Source organism: Rhinolophus sinicus, linkage group LG09 (genome assembly GCF_036562045.2).
Source record: "Rhinolophus sinicus isolate RSC01 linkage group LG09, ASM3656204v1, whole genome shotgun sequence".
In the NCBI taxonomy this organism is placed as follows: Eukaryota; Metazoa; Chordata; class Mammalia; order Chiroptera; family Rhinolophidae; genus Rhinolophus; species Rhinolophus sinicus.
The window spans coordinates 66,985,179-67,011,106 of NC_133758.1; the positions used below are offsets into that span (position 1 = coordinate 66,985,179).

Sequence of the window (25,928 nt, forward strand, 5' to 3'; positions counted from 1 at the left end):
TGGCTTTTCTTCAAGAAGAATCTTGGGACTAGATAAAAATTTAGCTGGACCTTACTACAAATTGGTAACATTTTTTGAGTGATATTAAAATAATGTATTTAAAACATTTAAAAAATAATGTTACCAACTACTTTTTAAAATTATTGTTAGCCCATTTAAGGGATCCTACATAATTCATAAGTTTGATATCTTCCAGAATTTTTTGAGCAGCTTGATAAACTGTCATTGTGAACCAGAGGAAGGCAGCTCTTTTTAAATTAAATTAGTGTCTGAAAGGACTTAACAAGATCAGAAATATTGAAAAGGTTCTCGTAATGTCAATACATCTGGATGAACAGGTTTGCTTATTCCATGGACTGTCTTGGTGTATTGGTAGGTGAGGGTAAAAGGTATCAAATATTATGGTGATGGAGGGAGAACTGACTCTGGGTGGTGAACACACAATGTGATGTACAGATGATGTAATACAGAATTGTACGCCTGAAATCTATGTAATTTTACTAACAATTGTCACCCCAATAAATGAATTAAAAAAGAAAGCATATAATTTTCATTCTGGATAGATTAAATGGAAAAACACATTTGTAATCAGAAACTTGTTTGGTAAAATTCGAGTTAGATCTAGGGAAGCTGGTTGTATGATTCAGTTGTTTGGCACAAAATGTGATTAGCCTGATGCTTATTACATCTTCATATTAATAATATACCTGCTTTACTTGGAATGTTGAATTTAAAAAAGTCTTGTGTCATGGGGACCCCTGTGTCTGGTCACTGCCAGTCTTCTGATTCTTAAGTTTTTATTGTTTTATACTTCATATTGTTGATTACCTCTATTTAGTTTACACAGTTTTCTCCAGTTAGGACACAACAAAATTGATTAGGTTGCTGCTTCTGATTAAAATTTTATCTCAACGCTGAGTACAGTTACATTCCAGGTATGAACTGGAATTTTGAATGTTCTCAGAATTTCAGTCACTTGGATTGATTTTGTACTAATCCCACTTGTTTTGTACTAATCCCACTTGTTAGTATTTAGATACTTCAGATATTGATAAACTTCGTATCTTTTTATAGTATTGATGCTTTCTAAACGGAAACATAATATCTCTTCATTTGTTCCAGTCTACTTTTATATTTTCAAAGTTTTTAAAAATATATGTCGATCTTAGTTTATGTTTAAAAATCCATGATTTATAATTCATTTAATTTATCGAACAAGTAGGTTTCAATATACATAAACCTTGTAGTTTATTAGGAACTGGTATAAAACAAGTGACTAAGATGCAGTTTTTGTGTTTGAGAAGCTTAAGGTATGTCCTTTTTCTAAAACTAAGCCTAAAACTGATGATGATGTGATGCTAGTGGGGTGATGGTGGTGGTGATGCCCGAGAGGAAGTCGCCTCCTGTCCTCCCAGCTTTTCCATGAAAGAGGAAGAAAAAGCTTCGTCATTCTCTTGCCATGAGACTTAGTTTATTCACTCATTCAACCAATATTTATTGAATGTGTGTGCCGTGTATTATTCTAGGTATTGCAGATACATCACTGAAAATAATGGAAACTCCTCTGCCTTATAGAGTTTATATTCTAGTGGATCCCCAGGTGACACACTTGGTCTAGCCATAAAAAATTTGCTTTCCTTAAATTATGTAGCACTATTTAATTGCTTCCAAAGGCATTGTTGCCATTGGTAGATCTCCCAGTATCTTTTTTAAAATAAAGAATAAAAAAATCACATTTAAGATGTACCATATTTGTATAGTGAATGTATTTTTATGTTGCGATTGTGGGTTGACTGTTGTTAGTGACTTAACATTCTGTGTCTAAGCTTTATTGAATTTTTTTTTTTACTGGGGAAGGGGAACAGGACTTTATTTGGGAACAGTGTGTACTTCCGGGACTTTTCCAAGTCAAGTTGTTGTCCTTTCAACTGTAGTTGTAGAGGGGGCAGCTCAGCTCCAGGTCCAGTTGCTGTTGTTAGTTGCAGGGGGCGCAGCCCACCATCCCTTGTGGGAGTTGAACCGGCAACTTTGTGGTTGAAGACCTGTGCTCCAACCAACTGAGCCATCCGTCTGCCCCTGAGTTATTTAAAGATCATTTTTTATAAAAGTATAGTCAAGAAGTAAATTATATCAAGCAGTTGGATATGATATAAGATATTTCCTTCATTAATTTTTATTGCTTATGGTCTGTTTTCTGAGTTTTATAATTTTGTTGCTAAGCTGAAATATATTAATACCATGTATCATGAGAAAATATTGGTAAAACAAAATTAATGGTGGAAGCATTTTATGAAATGTTGTAGAAGGAAGGGATAGTGTAAGTTTGTTTCATTCACTAATGTTCTTATTGTAACTGTGATATTTTCTCAGTCTGATAAAACAGTACTACTTATAGGCAAACAGTTCTGATTTGTGCACAGATGAGAGAAAGTACGATTTATATAATTTAGCCACATACTACTAGGTGACCGATACTTAATGAAGTACATGAATGTTTTTTAAGATGTCTACAAGATGATGTAATTGGTGAACATTTTAATGTTTTGTTATTTAAAGCTTTTAAAAATTCTTTATTGACAGGGAAAATTTTTAAATATGCCACATTCCAGTATTAAATTAGGTCTGAGGTGACTTCTTAAATGTATTTAATAGTACATGCTTAGGTTTTTTGTGACAACTTCAGTATAGAGAATTCAATATGCATTTTTAAACCTACGGTGTAATCACATATAATGATAGACATTTTCGGTAAGTTTGTTTGAGATGGTCTCTAAATCACTTACATATGTGACTGGATTCAGCTACCACCAGGTGGGGTGATGCTGTCTGTGCTCAAACCCACGTGTTCAGGATAATGGGTGTTCGCTTAGGTAGGGGTTTGCCTGTTGCAGAAATAAGCATATTAAAATTACACCCACACAAAAGCTCTCTTTTTCTATCTAATTGAATTTAATGTTACTAAAATTTATATTTAACAGATGATACCCATGCAGCGTTTATGATCCTATTTTATTGGTTTTATCTTTCATTACAGTGTCAAAAAAACCAGGATAACATCCAGAAAAAAATAAAAAGAGCTTAATTTTTGTAAGCTTCAGTATTTTGTTTCTGATACATTTCAAAGTTATAGTAGTAATTCTAGGTATGTTTTATTCCATATGGTCAGTTAATTCTTGTGGAAGCTCTGTATTTTACCTTACTATTTGTCACTCCTGATGGAACGTTTATCTGTTTGAGAGCACTGGTAAGGTTCTTTTAGCTATCAGGTTGGTGCAAAAGTAATTGCGGTTTTCGCAATTATTGTTAACCTTTTAAACTACAATTATTTTTGCACCAACCTAATAGATTTCTTGGTTCTAAGGGGTTTCTTTTCATTTTGATGCTGAAGCCAATAATTCTCAATCTCCTTTTTCTATTCCAGTATATATTAATATAAACCATCAATGTTAAATTTTAACAATTCAAATGTATCTTAAATGAATATAAACAGTATCTGAGAAATACAGGCTTATTATTTTCTTGACTGTTCCTTAAAAATGGTGTCAGCCCACTTCTTAGTGAATTGCAGTTTTGGGTCTCTAAGTCTAATATTTTATGGAAAGATTAGATGGCCTGTTGTACTTTACATCATCATTATACTGATTGTTTTATGTATAAAAAAGCCTAGAACTATATGAAACAGTTTCTATCAGTTTTTGGTTTGGTAAATTGAAATGAACTACAGGCTAAGTGGAAAGGGTTTATGATTGTAGGTATACATACAGAGTTAGAGTTCCACACTGAATGCCATGGAAACAACAGGGAGGTAGGCAGGCAGGATGATCTTCTGAGACGTGTTTAGTAAAATAGGATACAGTTATATTCATTTATTCTCATTTCTGTCTCAGGGTCTTGAAATCCATTTCAGTGAAATCACAATGTGTTTTTCTACCATATCCAAATGGGAAGATAATACTGATGATAATGAAATTTTATTATCGCAACTAAGAATATATTCAGTGATCAGTGGTCACAATCTATATTATTTCTATATTAATTATATGAAAACTAAAATAATTCTACTTTGGAAAAAAATCCTGGAATCATTATTTCTGGCAAACTATTCTCTAAAATCTAGTCATTTCATACCGTATAACTCAAAATGGCCAAGTTAGTTATCTAGGGATGTATCTTACAGCTAATTTATTCTAATGGGTACATTACAAAGGCATGATGGTCAGAATGAGATGGTACATAGAGGTTTTTCTACAGCAGTTACAGGGATTGGTACCATCTGCTTTGAAAAACCTCCATATCTAAATTATATGTTCTGTGTCTCTGGAGATTCAGTCATTCACTTCTCAAGTTTATCCAGAGTTGCTTCTTGAGGAAAGTGCTGAATTTGTCAACCACTGTTCCTGAAGACCTCCTTCATATGTTCCAGGAAGAACAATTGGATAGGATCTTTATTTTTCAAAACAGGATGCCAACTCTTACATTTTAATTTGGTTTCCAAAACTTGTGGATCCACACTCCGTCAATGTAGCATACATTATCGATTGACTTCCCAATTTCTTTCTCCCCCGTTCTTCCTTTCTGGCAGAGTCCCAGATTTGATTTAGTTTTCATCTGCTTAGTAACCCTGGACTCAGAGAAGGGGTCACTCCTTGCCTCCAGGGCTTAAAACATGCTTGGTCTTGATAGTTTCATTCTTTTGTGTAATTGTTTAGATATGGACATGTGATCTCATCTAAGGAGACTTGAGGAAGGTGATCTGGGAAGTTCCAAACTTTTTGGAAAGATTTTCTTTGTAAATAAATGCAGACGAAAAGGAGAAACTAGAAGTGGAGACTAGATTCTGTCTATTTCGAAACTTTTGAGTTGTACTACTTGCCTATTTGTAATAAATAGATACCAGATTGCTACCATTTCATTCAGTTGTCTGATTTTCTTTATTTCGCACACTTTTTTTTTATTTTTACTTTTCTGAATGTTAATAGTAATACTTTATATTGGCATGGTCTCTATAACTTGTATATTCAAACATAGGATTTTACCAAATTATCTCCCTTGTTTCATTTCTCTTTCTTCTTTCATCATCTGTCTCTTCATGTCCCCCCTCACCTTTCTTTCCATCTTTCCTTGTTTTCTTTCCAATCTCCCCCACTCATTCCTTCCTCTTCCTCCTTTTTTAATATGTAAGGTACATTTTCTATTGTACTTTAAGCCTTGTCTCTTACTTTCCAAGTGGGGCTGGATTAATGATGGATTTGCATTGAGGAACTGAGAGAACCTGGGCACCAGACTTAGATTGAAAGTGGAGTGGGTATTTCTTATTTGGGAAACATCAAGAAACAGGCTGATTTAACTTGGTTTATAAAAAATCAATTTTATTCAGTATAATTTATATACAATAAAATAGACCCATTTGAAGTGTGCGCAATTCTTACCAGAGAGCGGGCCCTTCTTGGAGCGATGTCCAGGCTTGGTTTCCACACCGGGTGTCAAACCGGGCGGTGTCTGAGCTAGATTCCCAGACCGGGGGTCGAACCTGGACCTCATGTAAAACTGGGAATCTCAGCTGCTCTGGCTGCAGAAGGAGGGGCCTCCTTGGCCTGGTGTCCAGGTTCTTGGCCTCTCAAGCAAAGAATTGAATGAGACACAGAAATAAAGTGGTGAAAGGGCAGTTTATTAGAAGAAAAAGTACACTTCAAACAGGTAGAAGTGGGCCCGAGCAGAAGGTAGTAAGCTCAAGGGCCATTATTAAAAGGGTCAATACACTCCAAAGAGTTTGGAGTGGGCTGTGGCTCAAAGGGCCGAGGGTTGGGCCCAGGCTCAGGGCAAGGGCCAAAGGTGTCATTATTAGGAGAAAAAGTGCACTCCGAAAAGTTTGGAGCGCGCGGGCCGAGCAAAAGAAGGGGCTCAAAAGGCGCTGACTGGCGAGGACTTGGAGTTTTTATCCTTTTTTTTCCTCTAGAATGGGCTGTTCTTCTCCAGGCGTGGGACCACTGGATTGACACCTGTGATTGACTAGAGGCTATTACTTCATCGTTTTAGACTGCGCATGTTCCTTCCCAGAATTCAGTCTGTTATAACGATATTAATGAACTTCCGGGCATATACATGCTATTATAATGATGGTATAATGAGGCCCAGGTGAAATAAATGTCATTGTGGCCTTTACTGCATAGGTGTGAGTGACTGGTCTAATCTAGTTGGGTGTATTGTACCCATTTGTTTCCTCAGAGGGGTAGATAATCATTGGGTGGACAGGGGAGGTTTTTTGGGTGGTCACATTCTGTGAGTTGTGCAGGAATGCAGAGACCCCATGCCTGTCTCTAACTGCCTGCCTTGTTTTCCCCTTGAGAGACGTGATCCCCATAAAACCTCTATGGGAAGTTGAGGGACAGGAGGTCTTTTCTTCTGTATCTGCTTCCTGCTGGGCAGGGGCGTAGAGCTGTCCCTACCTGTTGGGGATTCACAGAACTCTCGCACTATCTGATCTCAGATGAGAGGAAGGGATCTCGAGATCCACCTGGAAGACCTTGTTGACTTCTTTGGTTGCGACTGGCAATCTCTCTGGGGTATCATCTGTATCCCCAAGGCCCCTGAACGAAGAAAAATAGATTTTAATTAACAAATTTAAAAGTGTTGGCTTAATGAGCAGAGCTTAAAGCTATTGATGTGGGGTGGCTATGTGATGGAAAATCCGTGAGCTCTTATGGAGCCTGTGGCCATTCAACTGGTCACTCAGGTGGCTCAGTTCTCCAGGAGCTGGGCCCAGAATGGGTTAGAGAGACCATTAGGCTTCAGTGACTACAATCAACAAGTATAAATCACAAGTTTTAGGGTAATTATCTAAAGCAGGGGGTAGGAGATAAGAAACTGGGAAAAAGGAAACTTTGAGGAGAAAGAAACTTAAAATCTCTATAGAAAAGAAAACAAAGTTATTTAGTAGTGGGGCTACTCGCTTGGCTAATATCACTATGATGGGATTTGACCTATGTGTATACGTTGGTATAATCACCACTACAGTCAAGACAGGGAATATTTCTGTGGTCCCCAAAAGTTGTATTGTTTCTTTTTGAGTCAGTCTTCCCACCTCCAATACAAACTTGTGGTTACTAGAGATTTCATTTTGTTCTTTCTTGAATTTCACATACATGGAATCATACAGTATATATACATTTGATGAGTAGTATTTCACAGTATGTTTATCCACTCAGCTTTTGATACGTATTTGGGTTGTTTACATTTTTTGACTATTGTGAACCTGCTATGAACATTTGTTTTCAGTGCTCTTGGGTAAATATGTAGGAGTGGAATTCCTTGAGTCATCTGTGTTACAATTCCTTAAGATTTGCTACACTATTTCCAAAATGGTTGTACCATTTTACCTTACCACCAGCAATGAATGAGAGTCCCATCCTTTAATACTTAGCCGTGTGAGTCATTTTAATTTTTGCCAGTCTAATAGATGTATAATAATATCTCTTTGTGATTTTAATTTGCATTTACATGATTACTAATGATATTGGGTGTGCTTTTGTTTGTTCATTTCCATTTTATTTATCTTATTTTGTGAAGTGTCTGTCTAGATTTTTTGCCCTGTTTTAAACTGGGTGTTTGTTTCTTACTGAGTTGTAAGAGGGCTTTATATATTCTGGATACAAGTCTTCTGTCAAATATATATATTGTGAATGTTTTCTCCCAGTATAAGGTTTCTTTTTACTATTCCTAGTGGTGTAATTTGAGCAGAAATTTGTGATTTTGATGAAGCTCAGTGTATCTTGTTTTGTAGTTTGTGCTTTTGGAGCCCTATCTAAGACAGTCTTTTTCTTTTCTATGGTAGCAAAGAGTTCCTCCTATATTTTCTTCTAGACATCTTACAGTTTTTGTTTTTGTGTTAAGGTCTATGATCTATGTCAAGGTAATTTGTGATATATTTTGAGGGAAAGATTGAAGCTTATTTTTTGCTATAAAGATACCCAGTTAATCCAGTGCCATTTGTTGAAAAGACTTTCCTGTCTCCACTGAATTACTGTCAACTGAAAAATAGTATGGACTACGTGTTTTGTCACCAAAAGGGATTTACTTGAGGGAAAAGAAAGGGTTGCAACCCACGCATGCAGACATGGCAAGCCTGCGTGCCAAGATGGAGGGGTATTTATGGAATGAAAAAGGAAGTTAATGAAAGGGGAAGTTAGAAACATAAATTAAAAGAGAATGTTATTCCGATATAATTTACAAATCAGAGAATATAGCCTTTTGCATGATGAACCGTAGACTCACTCTGAGATGGGAAAAGTAATTCAAGGGTTGAATAGTGCACTTAAGTCTTGGTTTGCTGTCCTGGGGACAGATGCCCCCATTTTGGGCCTGTTGTAACAGCACCCCTTTCAAAATTTAATCATTTATGTGAGGGTTTATTTTGGGCTCTCTCCTCTCTTCCATTGGGGTGTATATGTCTGTCGTGCCAGTTTCATACTGTTTTGTTTACTGTATGTTTGTAGTAGGTTTTGAACTTTGGAAGATTGAGTCCTCTTTGCTCTTTTTTTCAAAATTGTTTTGGCAATTCAAGATCCCTTGAAATTCCATACGAATTTTAGAATGGGTTTTTTCTGTTTCTATAAAAAGGTGCCACTGGATTTTAGGTGAGGACTGCATTAGATCTTTAAATCACTTTGAGTGACATTGTCATCTTAAAGTATTAAGTCTTTCAATTCATGAACACAGATGTTTTTCCTTTTATTTAGACCTTAAAGGTCTTTTGTAGTTTTCAGTGTACAAGACTTTCAACCTCCTTAGTTGAATTTATTCCTAAGTGTTTTATTCTTTTTGATACTATTATAAAGGGAATTATTTTCTTAATTTTCTTTTTGAATTGTTCATTGTAGTGTATAGAAATGACTGATTTTTTTGGTGTTGATTTTGTAACTTGTGACTTTGCTGAATTTATTTTTTTAGGGGTGTGTGTGTGTGTGTGTGTGTGTGTGTGTGTGTGTATCTTTACGGTTTTCTACATATAAGATAATTTTACTTCTTCCTTTCCAATTTGATTGCCTTTTGTTTCTTCTCTTTCTTTTCTTTTTTTTTTTCCTGCCTAATTGCACAGACTAGATCTTCTAGTACTATGTTGAATAGGACTGGTGAAAGGAGACATCCTTTTCTTGTTCCTGATCTTAGGGTAAAGCTTTCAGTCTTTTATCATCGAGTATGATATTAGCTGTGGGTTTTTCACATATGGCCTTTATTATGGGGAGGAAGTTCTCTTCTGTTTCTAATTTATTAAGTGTTTTTATCACAAAAGGATGTTGAATTTTGTCAAAAGCTTTTTCTGCGTCAGTTGAGATGATCATGTGTTCCCCCCCTTCATTCTATTAATGTGGTGTATTATATTGATTTCATGTTTAACCATCCTTGTGTTCTAGGGTTAAATTCCACTTAGTAATGGTGTTTAATTCTTGTAATGTGCTGCTGAATTCAGTTTGCTAGAATACTGTTGAGGATTTTTACATCTATATTTATAAGGGCTATTAGCCTGTAGTTTTCTTTGCTTGTAGCGTATCTTTGTCTGGCTTTGGTATCAGGGTAATGCTGGTCAAGTAGAGTGAGTTAGGAAGTGTTCCCTCCTCTTCAATTTTTGGAAGAGTTTGGGAAATTTGATATTATTTCTTTTTTGAATGTTTGGTAGAATTCACCAGTAAAGCTTTCTGGTCCTGGACTTTGTTGGAATTTTGTCCTTTCTTTTGTGTTAATCAAATTTCGTACTTTCTTTTGTGTATTCCATTTCATTTCGTCTATGGACTTTTAGCTATTGGCTTGCATTCTTATAGGAATTCCATTATTACAACATGTTTCTTTAGCATAGTCTTCTTAGTGTTTGTGTTGAATTACTTCAGGTGAAATATTAGCTGCTTTGAAGTCAGTCTGCTAAATCCCACACATGACCCCACTTGCAGAGTCCATTTCTATTGACTGCCCTATTTTCCTGTATGTTTAGTAATTTTTTATTGGAAACTTGACTTGTGGATAATATACTGCAGAATGCCAAAAAACGAGGTGCCAAAAAAATGTATACACATATGCTCAAACAGTAGTTTGCAATCAGAAGTGTCTGGACACTGATGGTAACCACTTTGAGCACCTCTTGTAATTGCAGAAGTCAAACGAGACTTGGATTCATCTTTTATTTTTTAATTGGGGAAGGGGAACAGGACTTTCTTTTATTGGGGAACAGTGTGTACTTCCAGGACTTTTTTCCAAGTCAAGTTGTTGTCCTTTCAATCTTAGTTATGGAGGGTGCTGTTCAGCTTCAAGTTGTTGTCCTTTCAGTCTTAGTTGTGGAGGGCGCAGCTCAGCTCCAGGTCCAGTTGCCGTTGCTAGTTGCAGGGGGCATAGCCCACCATCCCTTGCGGGACTTGAATTGAACTGGCAACCTTGTGGTTGAGAGCCCACTAGCCCATATGGGAATCGAACTGGCAGCCTTCAGGGTTAGGAGCACGTAGTAGCTCCAACCACCAGAGCCACTGGGCTGGCCCTGGATTCATCTTTTGTTATCGGTTTATATTGAGTATTACAATTTTTTTTGCCCCCACCCTCCCACTTCCCCCACCCCCGTTTCTTTTAAGCCGTTGTTTCTCAGTCTAGTTGTAGTGAACAGCTCCCTGGCCCATGCTGGTATTATGAGCCTTGGCCCACCCCCCACCCTTCCTCCCGGGCTGAGGCCCATGGCTACAGACAGAAGCTCACACCGACTGACCTCCGGCTGTTCATGGCAGCCCAGCTCCAGGGAGAGCCGTTGTTCGCAATCTTAGCTGTAGAAGGCACAGCTCACTGGCCCATGTGGGAATCGAACCTGCGGCCTTGGCATTAGGAGCATGGCGCTTTAACCGCCTGAGCCCCCTGGTCACCCCGAGTATTACAATTTTAATACAGTTTTTTCCTTTCTTAAATGTGTACATTTTTTTTGGCACCCTGTGTATTTTAGTCATTTTAGATTCTGTTCTGTCAGCATTGCTTTTTTGTTGTTGTTCTAGTGGCAGTTAACTTGTCTGCTTAGAAACTACACATTCATTCCCTGTACTGTGTAGTGTTTGTCTCTGCTCAGCTTTATAGCTTACAGTATTTTGTAAGCTGGTGCCTGAGGGATCTCCCCTGTACCTCTGTAGTTACCATGTTTCCCCGAAAATAAGGCCTAGCTGGACCATCAGCTCTAATGCGTCTTTTGGAGCAAAAATTAATATATATAAGACCCGGTCTTATTTTAATATAAGACCTGGTCTTATATAATATGAGACCGTTTATAATATAATATAATATAACACTGGGTCTTATATTAATTTTTGCTCCAAAAGACACATTAGAGCTGATGGTCCGGCTAGGTCTTATTTTCGGGGAAACATGGTAGCTGTTACCAAGAATTTGGGCAGAGTTGATACTAAGATTATGGGCCTCACCTCTCAGTGCATTTTTTTTTTCTTTTTTTCTTTTCTGAGTTTCCTCCTAAGATTGCAGCTCCTCTCTCAGCCATGAGCTCTGTCCTCTGACACCCTAGTAGTAAAGCCCCAGCTTTCTGCTGCTCGAACTCTACTCTGTTCGGGGAATGCCATCAGTCTAAAAAGCAGTAAACTTACATATCTTATCAGTGTTTTAAGGGCCTGTTCCCCTCTGATTTTTGCTTGCTTTACTTTGAATCCCTTCATATCTCCCCTCCTATGTGTGTATTTTAATGGCAATCAGGGATTTGGGTCTCACTCCTTCTGTACCTCTGGTGCTTTTAGGATTTCTCCCACTAAATTTATAGCTATTCTGTCTCCCTGATTCCTGTCCTCTGCTGTCTCCAGATTGTAAAGCTGTATTTTTCTGCTGCAAGAGCTGTGGGTATTAGAATGGAGTGTGGGTGGGAGTAATGGTGGTGAGTGCCCTCAGGCAAAAAAGCCTAAGCTTCGCATTGCAGTTTCTGAATTTCAAAGGTAAACCTAGTTTGGTCTGCTCCTGCCAATGGCCACTTTCCAGTGCCTTCAAATAGTGTGTTTTTCAAAATGGTTTATCTAGATTTAGAAATTATCTCCAGGAAACTATGCTTGACCAATTCATTCTGACATTAGTGGAAGCTAGACTAAACTAATTTGCAGTCACTTGTTTCTCATGCGCTAAAAGTCCATAAAAGTGAATGAGCACTGTAAATTTGAGTCACTGATAAAAACCTGTGTGGGTTGAGAATTCATGAATTACTTTTAGTAAATACAATTAGAGGTAATGTTAAATGCAGACTTAAATTTTATGTATATGAAATCTCTGTATTCCCAAGGAACAAATGAATACAAGAATGTTTCATAGAGTCTGGGTAACATACAAATTTAGAACAATAATGTTGCCAGGTCATTTTATCATTACTTTGCCTTTTGGAATCTACTGCTATTAACAGTTATTACTTTGAAAAGATGACATGTTTTGTGGAAATTTTTACTAAAAGACAAATCAGTTTCATGGGATCATTTTTCTAGCAATTTAACAATTTGTTATCTAAGGCTAAACTTTACTTAGAGCAGCAGAAAAATGATGGCCATAGAAGTTACCCGTTTTCTTTGCCTAAACTAGTTAAAGCAGCAACACCTTTTCTTTAGTCATGGGATATATTTAACTTGGGCACTCTATAAGATTCTGGATGCTGTGTCTTGTACTCATGGGTCTTATTACCATTTTAACAAATTATTTTCTACGATATAAAAAGTGTCCTGTTCTCTAGAAAATCTCATCTAAGCCTGTGTGTCTTCCAAAATGACTTGCACCTTGTGGCAAGATTACTTCTGGATAAAAATTTGTGGGGCATTGAGGAAGTGAACAGAGAGAGAAGAACCTAGAGGTAGAAATTAGTGTTTTTTGCAGTGAGAAATTTAATTTACTCAGCTTTGAGTAAGTTTTGTTCATATATTTACATGTTTTTCCACTTAAAAAGAGGTAAGGATTTTGTGACAATAACTAAATTGATGACTTCCCTGATAGTGGTAGTGTTTAACGATTGCTCAGCATTTTGAACTCTAATGTGTTTGATCCTAACAACTTTTCTAGCTTAGCCAAAGGGTAGTGACACTCTCTGTGGTTTTGTTCCTGACTTCAAATCATTGTAGCTCAACAAGTATGGTGTGGTAGGCACAAAAATGACCTCCACCACCGCCCCCAGGATGTTCACATCCTAGTCCTGGGAAGCTATGAATGTGTTACCTTAACACGGCACAAGGGACTTCGTAAATGTGATTAAGGTTTTGGACCTTGAGGTGGGCGAGATTCTTCTAGATTATCCAGGCATCCATTCTAAATACATGGATTCTTAAAAGTGAAAGAGGAGGGCAGACGAAGGGTCACAGAGGTGCAGTGGTAGAAGAAAAGGCAGAAAGAGATTTGAAGTATGAAAGTGCTTAACCTGCCATCAATAGCTTTACTGATAAAGGAAGGGGGCCAGGAGCCATAGTATGCAGATGGTTTTTAGAAGCTGGGAACTGTCCTCAGCTGACGGCCAGCAAGGAAAAGGGGACCTCAGTCCTACAACCACAGGGAACTAAATTCTGCCAGCAACTTGAATGAGTTAGGACAGATTCTCCCCTAGAGCCTCCAGAAAGAAATGCAGCCAGGCCAGCACCTTGATTTTAGCCCATTGGGACCCATTTTGGATTTCTAACCTCCAGAATTATAAGATAACAAATTTGTAGTTTTCAAGCCTCTAAGTTTGTGGTAATTTGTTATGGCAGCGTCCGTGTAAGAAATGTCCAAACCTGTAGAGATGTTTAATAAGTTTATTTGAGTCAAACTGACGACTATTGCCGGGAAGCAAAATCTCAATGGATTAAGGAAATGCCCTGGAGAATGGCAATTTTGCAGTTTATTTTACACATTAGACTCAAAGGAGGAGACGTAAGTAGGGTTACATGAAATCCATTGGTGGTAGATGAAGGGGGCAGGAGAAAGCAAAGCGAAGAAATCTCTGGGATTGGATAAAAAGTAAATTGGAGGGACAGATGCTTCTTTTACATTGGTGGGTACAGGATAGTTAATAATTAACATTTTACTGCACACTTAGAAATGGTATTCAGGGAACAGGATAACAATGAGGGGTTCTTCGGTGGTCTCCTTTGGTGCGGTGGGTTGTGCCCTGAGGGGTCCAGCAAAAAGGATGACTCTGACATACCAAGGGTATTATCTTAGATGCAAAAAGACAATAGACAGGCTCACTTAAGTAAAGATTGACCTTTGTCAAGAAAGCTACAGGCCAAGGATGTGACTACTGACCATGACCCACTTTTAGTTAGAATTTTTTCTGTTCAGACCAGCCTATGTGGTTAATTTCGGTCTCTGAGTTTGTAGGGCCTGCCATGCGGCCTCCCCTGAGCTTGTCAGTTTTAGTGTGGCTTCTTTTTTATCCACAGCAGCAAGTAAGAAACTAGTACATCTGTACCATATCAGATATCTGAAAAGAGGATTATTTGTTTTGGAGAAAAGAGAAGGAGTAATCTTTAAATGTCTGCCCTAAGACGACATTACAGTTAAAACAAAATAACACACACACACACACACACACACACACACCCCTGTAGTGTTTAAATATGTCCTACTTCTACTCATGGAGTAAGAAAGTGCCAAAGTTACGTGAATTATTGGCAGGAAACCAGATACCTTTTTTTATACAGAGTTATAAAATGTTAACTGATGATTTTAAAGTAAACTGCTGTAATGGGATACTGCTTCTTATAAAATATCCTACATAGTCTTCTGATACTATGATACATTTTCTTTCCTGTTGCTTTTAAACAAAAATAATGTCCTCAGGCCATGTTAACAATTCTTCCAGGTAAATAATTTGGTAGATAAAGGAAACTACTTTTTATTCTAACCAGATTTACATACTCATTTCCGTACTGAAAGATTTGTGTTAAAACCCTCCTGTGTGCTCATCTCTAAGACTATTTTAGAGTTATGCAAAGTAATAAAGTGCACTTTTGGTTTTCAGGGCACTTGTAGGACACTTCCAGATCTGGTTACAGACATATGGTGGAGCCTGGTTAGGAGTCATAATTACTTAATTTCTAAGAGAAATAAGAATAATGTATGGTCAGGATATCAATACAGTGTGGAAGAAATTTCCTGTAGAATTTCCTGTTAAGGTTAGTGGTTCAAAATCATGTTGCTTCAAACCATGTTCTGAAGAATCCTATTTACTTAACTCTGGTCCCTTAATTTTACTTCATTGAGAGTAATCTGCTTTTATCTTGTTTATAAATTTGGGTTTGGGAAATAGTTTGTTTGAAAAAGAAAAAGTTATATTGCTAAAAGAAGTTTGAAAATGGAAGTCATTATTTCTTGGGAGATGTAGTACAGTAAATCATTGATTGAGACAGTTAGAGGATCCAAGCCTCTATTTGGGGAGAGACTTCAGGACGAATTACATCTGGGACAGAGTGGAGAGCATGAATGGTTAAAATATCAACAGTTTAAACGGGTTCGAGTGTGAGTGGGATAAAAAGGTGTTTTTTTGGGATGTGCTGCGTGATGGCCTAGGCCCTCCAGCCTTAGCTACTTACTTGTCAGGGATGGAAGGCTACCCAAAACAATGATCTCCTCTTTGGAAGGTAAAGGAGAGAAGTAACATCTGCTTGATTTTCTCCATAAACGCTGAGCTGTGGTAGTTGCTGGACCGAGGGTAAGGGTAGAGAGAAGGTAGTTTGTTTGATTGTTCTTGTTTTTAAACAAAGTTTAGGGATACTTAAGAATAGCCACCTAATAGAGACTTTCCACCTAAAAATAAGCAATAAAATCGATATTTTCGAGTGAGTTAAACTGTAACAATGAAAATAAAAACTGAAAAGGAATAATTGGAAAGACTTCTACTGAAGATAAATGACTTATGAATAAATGTTGTTGAATGGGCACCCGGAGGCTAGTTATTTTAATGTAATAACCTGAACAGCATGGTATTCATAAACTTTTCTTTCATCAAAGTAATATTCACTTTACTAACACTTTAGAGATTTCAAAACATTATAAGATTATAACATAAAATATTTGTAATTGTTTTTGCTATGTACTTTGTAATTAAGAGACAGGAAACTAGCTAGACCTTGGTTTTATATACAATTTCCATCCCTCTTGCTAACTGTGAATTTCAACAAGTTAACTTCTCTCTCAGGTTTTGAAGGGCTGTTGTGTAGGTTTAATGAGACTGGGTTTATAGATTGTTTTTGACCTTGCTTATTAGCATATAATAGACCCCCAAATAATGCTTTCCTTTTATCCTTCTTTCTTTAGAAATAGGAGTAAAGAATGAATTTATATAATATTTTGAACGTCACAATGCTTATACATTATAATTGGTAGTCACGTGTTCTACTCTTGTGCAAAAATGCAATTTTTCCCCCAAGTCCCCTCATATAACGTCCATTTCTTGTGCATTTTTTATGGTAACAGAATATTGAAGTATTAGTAAGATTTTCAAGTTAAAGATGGGCATTGAGGGGAATAAAAAACCATTTAAGAAAAGTGAATAATAACAAGTCTCAGATACCTGTTGAAACAGCAAAGAATTGTACTTTTTGAGGAACCAGAGTAATCAGTCCACAGTGATTCCTTCTTTATAATTACATCACATAATTGAATTGGAAATACATTCGTTAATGTTTTTAAAGACAAAATTTCAGGGAATAAAACTGCCATTTATTGCTATATGGCAAGTGCTGTGCTAACCTGGTATGTGTTTTATCTAGTTGAAGCTTCACGATAGCACCCTAAGGTAGATGTTATCATTTTATAGGTGAGGAAGCAAGGTCTGGATGAGATTAAGTAACATGTCCAGGGTCACTAGCTATTGAGAAGAGGACCTCGACTTGTGCTTACTACTTATTTCCTCCACTTGTACTCTGGTGGAGGTGCTAATGAGAACCAAAGTTCTATGAGGCACAAGTATTGTGTCAATTGGGACTTTTGTAAATTTGAGGTATGGGTTATAACAAAATTATTTGTCAGTCGCAGTTGAATGACCTATATAACTTAAAGAAGTTTTTCAATGGTGTCTCCTCTCCTTCATTGATGCTGCCTGTATTTTTCTTTTGAACCAATATTTATCTCAGCTGAGATATGAGATTGGTTTGGGATTTAAATGAGTTTCTTTTGAGTATTTCAAGAAAATAAAAATACATCTTAGTCAAGGGTTTGTAATTTGCTTCTGGTTATGTAAATATATTCTAGAGAACATTTGAGGACATTAAACAGCATCGTTGAAACAGCCCCTGTAGTTTTATTTTTAACATTTTGTTGAGGTATAAAAAATGTGCACATACTTCTAAGTATACAGCTTAATAAATTTTCACCTCTGTAGTTTTGATAGGCTGGCCTGATTAAAAATATAAGACAACAGAGGACAACTAATTCAAGGAACATTCCAAAGGCTGGAGAAATCCCAGTGAATATAGTATGTTTATTCATACTATAATGAGTTACCCAGGGTTTTTTACATGAAAATGTTATGTTTCACATATTTAACATTTTGACTTTGGGGAAAACTTGTATATAGTTTTGAATGCAGAAGGAAGAAATGAGAAAAATGCTATCTCTTACTCTTTGTTTAAAATGAACAAAAAAAGTCAGGTAACTGTATGTTTTCATTTTTTTAATCTCTGCAAAATAAGGCAGAGGAATGAATATTTTTATAAAGTACGTGCATAATTAAAGACAACATTAAACTAAAGAGAAATAAGACCTAGATATTGACAAATTAGTCTCAATCTGGACAATTCCTTTGTGAGGAAAATGTCTATTTTGAATATTATATCCGAGAGATCAGTTAATTTGACTTTTAAAGGCTCAATTTTACTTGTATAAATTTCATTTAATAGTATGATTTCACACTTATGTTTGGTGACTGTTATTAGGGCCCTAACTGCAGCTGAGGAAGAGGTTTTGAGAAGGCCTGCCCTTTGCTGCATCTTTCTATTTTTTAATAAATAGGTTCAGAATCATCACCTCAATTCTCTGTTATTTAAAAAATTAATATTACTATCAGACTACTAGCAATGGTTTAACAAAATAATTTCTTTACTTTTAAAAATTATACTAATCATATATATTCCTTATGAAAACTGGAAAATTCAGGTGTATGTTAATTGCTGAAAATTAGAAAATGTAGGTAGTTATCACCTAGAAATTCATTTTGAGAAACTAGCCTTCCAATTGTTTGCCTATGTATTATTCTATTATACACATTATTTTGTCTTAACATTATATTATTGACATCCTTCCATGTTAATAAACATAAATTTATATCATTTTAATGGCTGGATAATATTCAGGTGAGAACTTTCCCATAATTTATGCAGTCTGCTATTTTAACTATTTGGTTTTCTTGTTTGTTTGTTTTTTTACTGGTATAACTATCTTTGATGACCATGCTTGAATACATTTTTGCAAAATTATTCAATTGTTTCCTTAGGATAAATTTTAAAAGTTGATTTTTTTTTTTGTCAGAGGTTGTCTTTAAAGTTATGCTTAATGTTTCAAAATGAAATTTATTTCTAGTACTAATGTGAATGCATATATGCACTTTTGTCATAATAAGTAGACATTAGCATTTAAAAAATTATTTGTCAATCACATGTGAAAAATGGTATATTAATTTGTTTTATACCTTATTCTAATTTGCATTTGTTTTTGTTGACTGTGGTTGAACAGTTTTGTGTTTGTCATTTGTTTTTCATTGGTGAGCTACCTGTATTTGTTCTTGGCTCATTTTCCTATTGCTGTGTTGGTTTATAAGTAATCTTTACATAATAGAGGTACGTTTGCTTTACTATATAGGCTGTAAATTTGTTTCCCAGTTTGTTTTATTATTTGATTTTTTATGTATACTTTTTAAAGTTTTGTAGTTACACTTGTTAATCTTTTATTTAATGGATTATTTTGGTTCCTCACCACAATATTACAAAAATATTCACCTCCAACTTTTCAAGTAGTTTTGTGTTTAGTTTTAGCCATCTGCAGTTTATTGTAGTATAACTTAAATACATATAACCACGACATTTTACAACTCCAGGCAGTACCACTCCCTTTCACATGCTTCCTGGATGTGCAACTCACCAAAGTGGGGGAGAGAGGCAAGCAGTTAATTTTATTTTTCTAATGTTTAGTTATTTCCCCAGTATCCTTTAATGAATAATTCATCACTTCAGTACACATTTGAAATATCTCATTATTTCATAGTATATTCCTTTATTTGCCTGAGGTTTTTAATGGGTTTCTTATTATATTTTACCTGTCTGTCTATTCTTATTTTCCTTTTTTTAAATCTTGGGGTTAAGTATTTTTTGTTGTTGAATTTAGTTATTTTTTACTTATTACTATTTACAGCTAGATTTTTCCAATGTTTCCCTTTTTCATAGTTTTTAATGGAAAAATGGAATTGGACATACATATTTTTCACTGACATTTTTTTCAAGGCTGAGTCTTTGTGTATTTTGTGGGATAACTTTAATTCTACGTTTGAAAATACTGAGATGTTACTAATATTTCGATTTAATTATTTTTTATTAAATATTATGTTATATTTTAAGTCTCAATGAAAAGTATGTGATGGAAGATCTACTGTGCTTGGGGGTGAACGTGAGCAGAATTGTACTTTAGGAAGTGGAAATGGAAATTGTGAGAGATCAAGGCAGAGAGACCAGGTTAAAGGCTAAGACAGTAGTCTAGCATAGGGCCTATGCTATGATGAAAGAATGAAGTGTAAGGATATATATTTTAGACGCCCTCAGATACTGTCCAATCTAGAAATACTTTCACTGGGCTTTGGGCTTAAGTGAAATTTTTTTTTTGCCTGACAAAACCTAATAGGTTAGAACCTACTACTTTCCAGCTTTATCTCTCCCTGCTTCCATACTCACTGTCTGCGCACCAGCAAAATGGAATTGTCCCCTGGTCTGGAGACTTTGTTTTCTTGCTTTTGTATAATTGCTCATGCTGTGTCTGCCTGACATCCTGTTGTTGCCTAGATGCCATCAGCCAGTCTCATCACTCAGTTAAAGTTCAATTGCCGTTTACTTTCTGCAGCTTTTCCAGGTACATAAGCTCCTTTTTCTCTGAGCCCGATTGCTCCGTGTTTGTACTCATATTGTAGTTGTATTTTGCCTCGTGATACTGATGTTGACTCATTTGTCTTATTGCCACTGCTTTTGTAAGTGCACACAACCCAAACCTTTTATGAAATGTTCAAATTTGGGCAAGTGAGGGTTCAGTGCTATTATAAGAGCCATTTAAAAGTACTTTATAATTTTTTTTTAAATGCTTACAAGATAACAGACTTGTTTATGATGGTAACTAGGGTTTTATGGTTATTGCTACTTGACAGTTTCATTTTGGCGTTTTGTGTATCTGCCTACTAGATCCTGTAACATATGTTATTCATTAAGTTTTCAGAAACATTTATGTAGTTTGGTAAATGTTGTGTTGTAGAACCAGTAAACATATTTGTTAATATAAATGGTACTGATAGAAGAATACTATATTTAAAAATAAAAGCTTCTCATGTCTTATTTCTTGTATTTAACAACAGTGATAAAATATTGATAGGGTATCTTTTATCATGTAGTTGAAAGCACAGTTCTTTTCTTTTAGCTCTTATTGTTTCTGTTCTAAATGTATCTTTGAATTATCAGTAGTAAGATGTTTTAATGAAAATCAGAAATTTCAGGCAAAGTAGATTATCTTAAAATTAGTTGATGAAAATTCAGTCTTTTAACTTGTCATTTTAGATTTGCTAACAGCCACCTCTGCAAGAGTAGAGTGTCATTTTGCAGATGTTAGTCTTTCCCTCAGCTTAGGTGGCTATTCAAGTTTATGGGTCAACACTGAACCATTTCTCTGCCAATTATTTTTTTCAGAATTTGTTGAAAGAGAATATGGCAGATTGTTCATTTCAATTTCACTGATATTTACTGATCAGTTAGTATGTATCAGGCCCTTTTTGGGGAAGAATTATCAAAGGTTATGCTAGTATTATAGAGTAGTATTGTATTGTGTGGATTAAAGACAGTTTTATAAAGTTAGGCAGCTAAGTTTGCCGCATTTTGTTACTTGTAAGAAGTGGTAGTTGGAAAAAATTCAACAGCAAAAGAAAGACTACAGTTTTTTAAGAATTGGGAAGAAAACTGTTAAAAAGTAGATTATGTAAATTTGATTTTTTTTTCATTTCAACTTGTCCTAAGGCAGGGGAGTCCAAACTGTGGCCTGCGGGCCAACTGCAGCCCGCAATGCATTGTTAATTGACCCGCAGCAAATTCCAAAAATATATTTAATTTACTTAAATAAACCAAGTGAGGCAATGCGTACTTCACCTCAAGTGAGTGGCCCGGCTGTTTGTGTATTTTACCGCATATGGCCCTTGATAAAAAACGTTGAAAAAAGTTTGGACACCCCTGTCCTAAGGCATTCACAATATTAGAGTGAAATACGTATCTTTGGTTCTTCTCTACTCAATCAATATACAATATACCACCCAATATAGAGTATACAACATATGGGATTGTGTGTAATATTAATGGCTGCACAATATATATACATGTGCTCTCTCTCTCTCTCTCTCTCTCTCTATATATATATATATATATATATATATATATTCCATATATATTTCTCAGTGCTACAGTCTACATCGAATATGGCTTAAACTCATTTGTTAGTTATCATTAACATTAAAAAAATTTTAAGTTGAATTAAAATTTTTTGTTTTCATTTTGCATTTACATAGTAATATTGTATGTCTATAACTGAGCAGAAAGCAGTTCCCCATAACCTTTTCTTGCTCCTTTTTCTTTTCATCCCGAAAAATTCTGATGTGCTTTCTGACGTGATAGTCTGCCTTACTGCTTCTCATAAATATATGATGTGTCACTTTTGTGGAAGCAGGGTGAGGACAATGACTTCAATCCCAGACAGGCTCTGCTCTCTTCCTGTATCTGGCTTGATGCTTCAGGGTTTGGTAGTGGTATGGAGTTCATCTTGGTGGCAGTGACAGGAATGACAGCACTTTTTACCACTTGATGGTGGAAGTACAAAGCTGTCATGCTTGAAAGCCATGGGTACGACTTATAGAGGTCTGTAAAAAATGTGTGAACACAAGGTTAGAGATAGGATTATTTTGCACATTATTTTATCATAAGCAAGAGGAGAAATACTGCGTTTGTTTGCTCAGCTTTTTTTCTCTTGAAAAAATGGATATTCTTTAAAAGGTGATAGCTTTCGAATTAGTGATGAGCCCAATTTTTCATTTGTTTTTACATCTCAATACCACTCTGTTCCAAATGTTTGTGAATTGTAATATTCTGATATTCTACTTCTTATGGTGCAATATGTTGTTATATTACTAATCTGTCCAGTCTGTCAACTAAGGTTTCTTTTTAAAAAATTTTTCTTTCATTGTTTTGAATGTTTTTTAGCAAAAAGTCAGTGTTCAAACTAGTTTTCTTCTGTGAATTCTAACTCACAATTCTGTTTTTCTTTGTATTTCTCTTAAGAACTGAGCATCTCTGAGTATGTTAGATCTTTTTCCTGCCTTCTAGGTTTAATTATCTCTTATATTTTCTCTTTTGTAATGTGATCTGGGCTCCTTTTCTTTCCCCAGCATTTGTTAGTCATCTCATGTTTATCTTTCTTAGAGTTCACTGCATTTTCTAGGGGCTTCATTCACAAGGAGTAGATACAGGTGTCCATGCCTGAGATGTAAAGAAAATAGGCTCCAAAGTTTCCTTTAGTTTTTTATTTCTCATCTTACTTAGTGGGAAGGAAGAAAAGAAATACCTTATTTTCTGTTTTTTCCCTAGCTTCTTCCCACCAGTTAGAAAAATAACCTGCTTCACAGTTTGCCACATACCTTTCTTACCTCTAATAAAATGATCTTGAAATGTAGCGTGAAGCTACTTAATTACAATAGAAAAAGTTTTAAGAATTTGATATTTTATTAATATTATTTTTTAGATCTATTGCTATATGTTTTTAAATTTTATAGTTATTTTTATGCAGCTCTTAAAGAATGAAGGACATATGTATGTAATGAGTTGGGTGGATATTTATAATAAATTATTAGAAAAAAGCAAAGGATGACATATTTTTTACTACGATACCTTGACATTTTCCCATTGTGTTTATAATTCTTTATAATTAAAAAAAGTCACAGAAGAAGAAAATACGTGTTTAACAGAAAAACTGAATAAACCACTATGCAAAATATAAACTAATTTAAAACATCAATTTGAAATTTTCATTTTGAATAGTTTCTAATAACTACAACATTCTTGGATAACATTATTGATTTTACTTAATTGAATTTCCTGCTTTGCCTGAAATAGTTTTTGTTTTTACCCTTGTTATCCATGTACTTTATATGAAGCATAATTAAAAAGTTCTTAGATCACTGAAGATAATCCAGTTTCTTCAGGTCCTTTTCATGGCCATCGTTTTTAATTCTTCCATCTCTTATGCCAGGTGTCTTTCTAGCCAGTCGAACTGCGCTCCTGATTGTGCCTTCACATTGCCTGTCACGTCTACAGGCTCCTTTGCGAAGCCTCTGCTAGGCCTTCCGCACCTACCCAGGTGTCACCCAGCCGCCCAGCTCTTGTGTCTTACTTAGCCCACAACCGTTTGGTTTCTCAGCTTCCCACTCCGTGTCTTACCCAATCAACCGTGTCTACATATTGCTGTTTTAATTGTTGTTTCTTTCTGTAGCTCATGTCTCATGGTATTATTCCCCTGCTCAGGTTTCTCTGCTGGCTTCTAAAGTCTTTTGGCCCCAGTTTAACAGATCAACTTCTCAACTGCTGTGTTACTTTTGCAGTTTGCTTCAGTAGCTTTCCTCAACAATGCTATTGTTTTTAAATCCAACATAATTCTTTTCTTCTTAAGTCTATTAAGAGCTTTACTCTTTTTTGATAGCATTTACCACATTCTGCCTTTTTTATGGGTATTACTATTTAATACCTTGAGTTTAGATTTTAAACTATGAGGGTAATTACTCTATTCCATATGAATATGAATATCTGCCTAATGCCCTCTACGTTATAAGGATTGAAGTGTTCACTGAATTGCAAAGCTTACTTAAATGTACAATCATAACATGTAATAAAACCAAAAGTTTATTGACTTTGGAAAGTAGTCTTGAAATTTCTATGTTGAATATAGCTCTACTAAGCACCTGTTTTCTTATACTTTTAGGTTTTTACCTTTAAGTCTAATCGCAGTTAAATGAGGAATTTCATTTTTAATGCCCAAAGAACTGAGATTTTGCTATAATTTTATTTGGAGGATTAAAAAATTAGCCACATATCTAAAAATTGATTTACCATGAGTGAAAAGTACAGAATTATTAAGAATGCCGTTTTTTTTTTTAGTAAAAGCATAATTGTAAATAATTCAGTTTTCATAATAGGACTGAATATCTGTTGGGTACTAGTTAGCAGAATAATAACTTCCTTAAATTAGCAAACAGAACAAAAGAGAAAATAACAGTATCATATCTTGTTGAGCTTATCTTTGGTTATTTTTTACAAATAATCTTATTGCTATAGTTTTGAGTAACTAATCAAATTAACTGATAGAAATTGATAGCTATATATGTGATTTGTAGCATATGGATAGAAAAATATGATTTTAAGAAGGATCCTATATTGAGTTTACTGTTACCTCTATTGCTTTTGCATTTTAAAATTTCATTCTAACATGAAAAATTACCATTAATTTTTTTGGGGGGTAAAATTATTTGAAGTAAAGTGAAAAAATTATATGTGGTAGTGAAGGTCATCATGAGGAAAAAATATTTCATCTTTTCATAAAACATTTAACAAACATGTTATTCTTTCTCTCATTCTCTCATTTAAGCTAAGGTCAGTAATTGCAAACATGTGACTTTTTAAAAAAGCTGAACTTATAAATATTTTGGTTTACATATTACATACTGTTTAACATTAAGAAGCTGCTAGAAGTTGTCTGGTATGATTTTTCTTTATTGTAAATCAGTGGATATACTTTTGTATACCTGAAAGATCATTACAGGTAGGCAAAATGCTTAATTGTCTGATCTAATATCAAGTGTAGAAATAATAACAGTTTAGAGGGCAACATTATAATATTTGCCATTTATTTCTTATTTTGTTAGATTTATTACAGAGAACAAGAGGGCATGAAAGCAGTTTAGGCAAATATATTAGAAAAATGTTTTTTAACTGAATTCTTTGGCATGCATACAGACTTGAAGGTTAAAAATATTTATAACAGGAAGGGTATTTTCTTAATATGAAAACTCTAAAAATAGTCTAATTTTTTTAAGATTATAAAACTAAATATTAAAATTTGAATTTATGCTTGGAAGTCCAAGTATGAAATTAGTTTTTAAAAATTTTTTAATTAACATATTAACAGATATTCTATGCTAACTATATGTATCGGATGAAAATTTTCTTGATATCTTTGTCTATGGACTCTTAATTTCTCTTAAGGGTTTCAAAAAATAAGTCTTACTTGCTTAGGCTATATTTTGTCAAATTGAAGCATTTCTTTAATTCCATAAAAGAGCAGAAAATAAGGCAGAAGGATATCGGCTTTGCCAAGATTTGACATTTTGTTAGTATTATTATCAGAAGTAAATCCCTATTAAATATGCTGTGTAACCCCAGGAAATTCAGGCTATTGCATGGTGCTCATTTCCCCAAGGATTAGGATATTCAGTAAGCTCCATTGGATGAATCTCACTTATTTACAGAAAGCTGATATATTACTGAATTGTTTGACATAAAATTTTATTTAAAAATCAGTTGCTACTTGATTTAGTGAATACAGTGTTTAAAACGTGGAATAAAAACCTGTCCAGTTAAACAATCATAAGGTAGCAAGTATTTACCTATTTTAAGTAATTTATTGCT

The 25,928-nt window shown here is 35.1% G+C and overlaps 1 protein-coding gene across 1 annotated transcript in view; it reads left to right on the forward strand.

The window, feature by feature from the left end:
• COG5 (component of oligomeric golgi complex 5) overlaps positions 1 to 25,928 on the forward strand; it is a 310,758-nt gene that overhangs the window by 39,118 nt on the left and 245,712 nt on the right. The window lies entirely within an intron of this gene.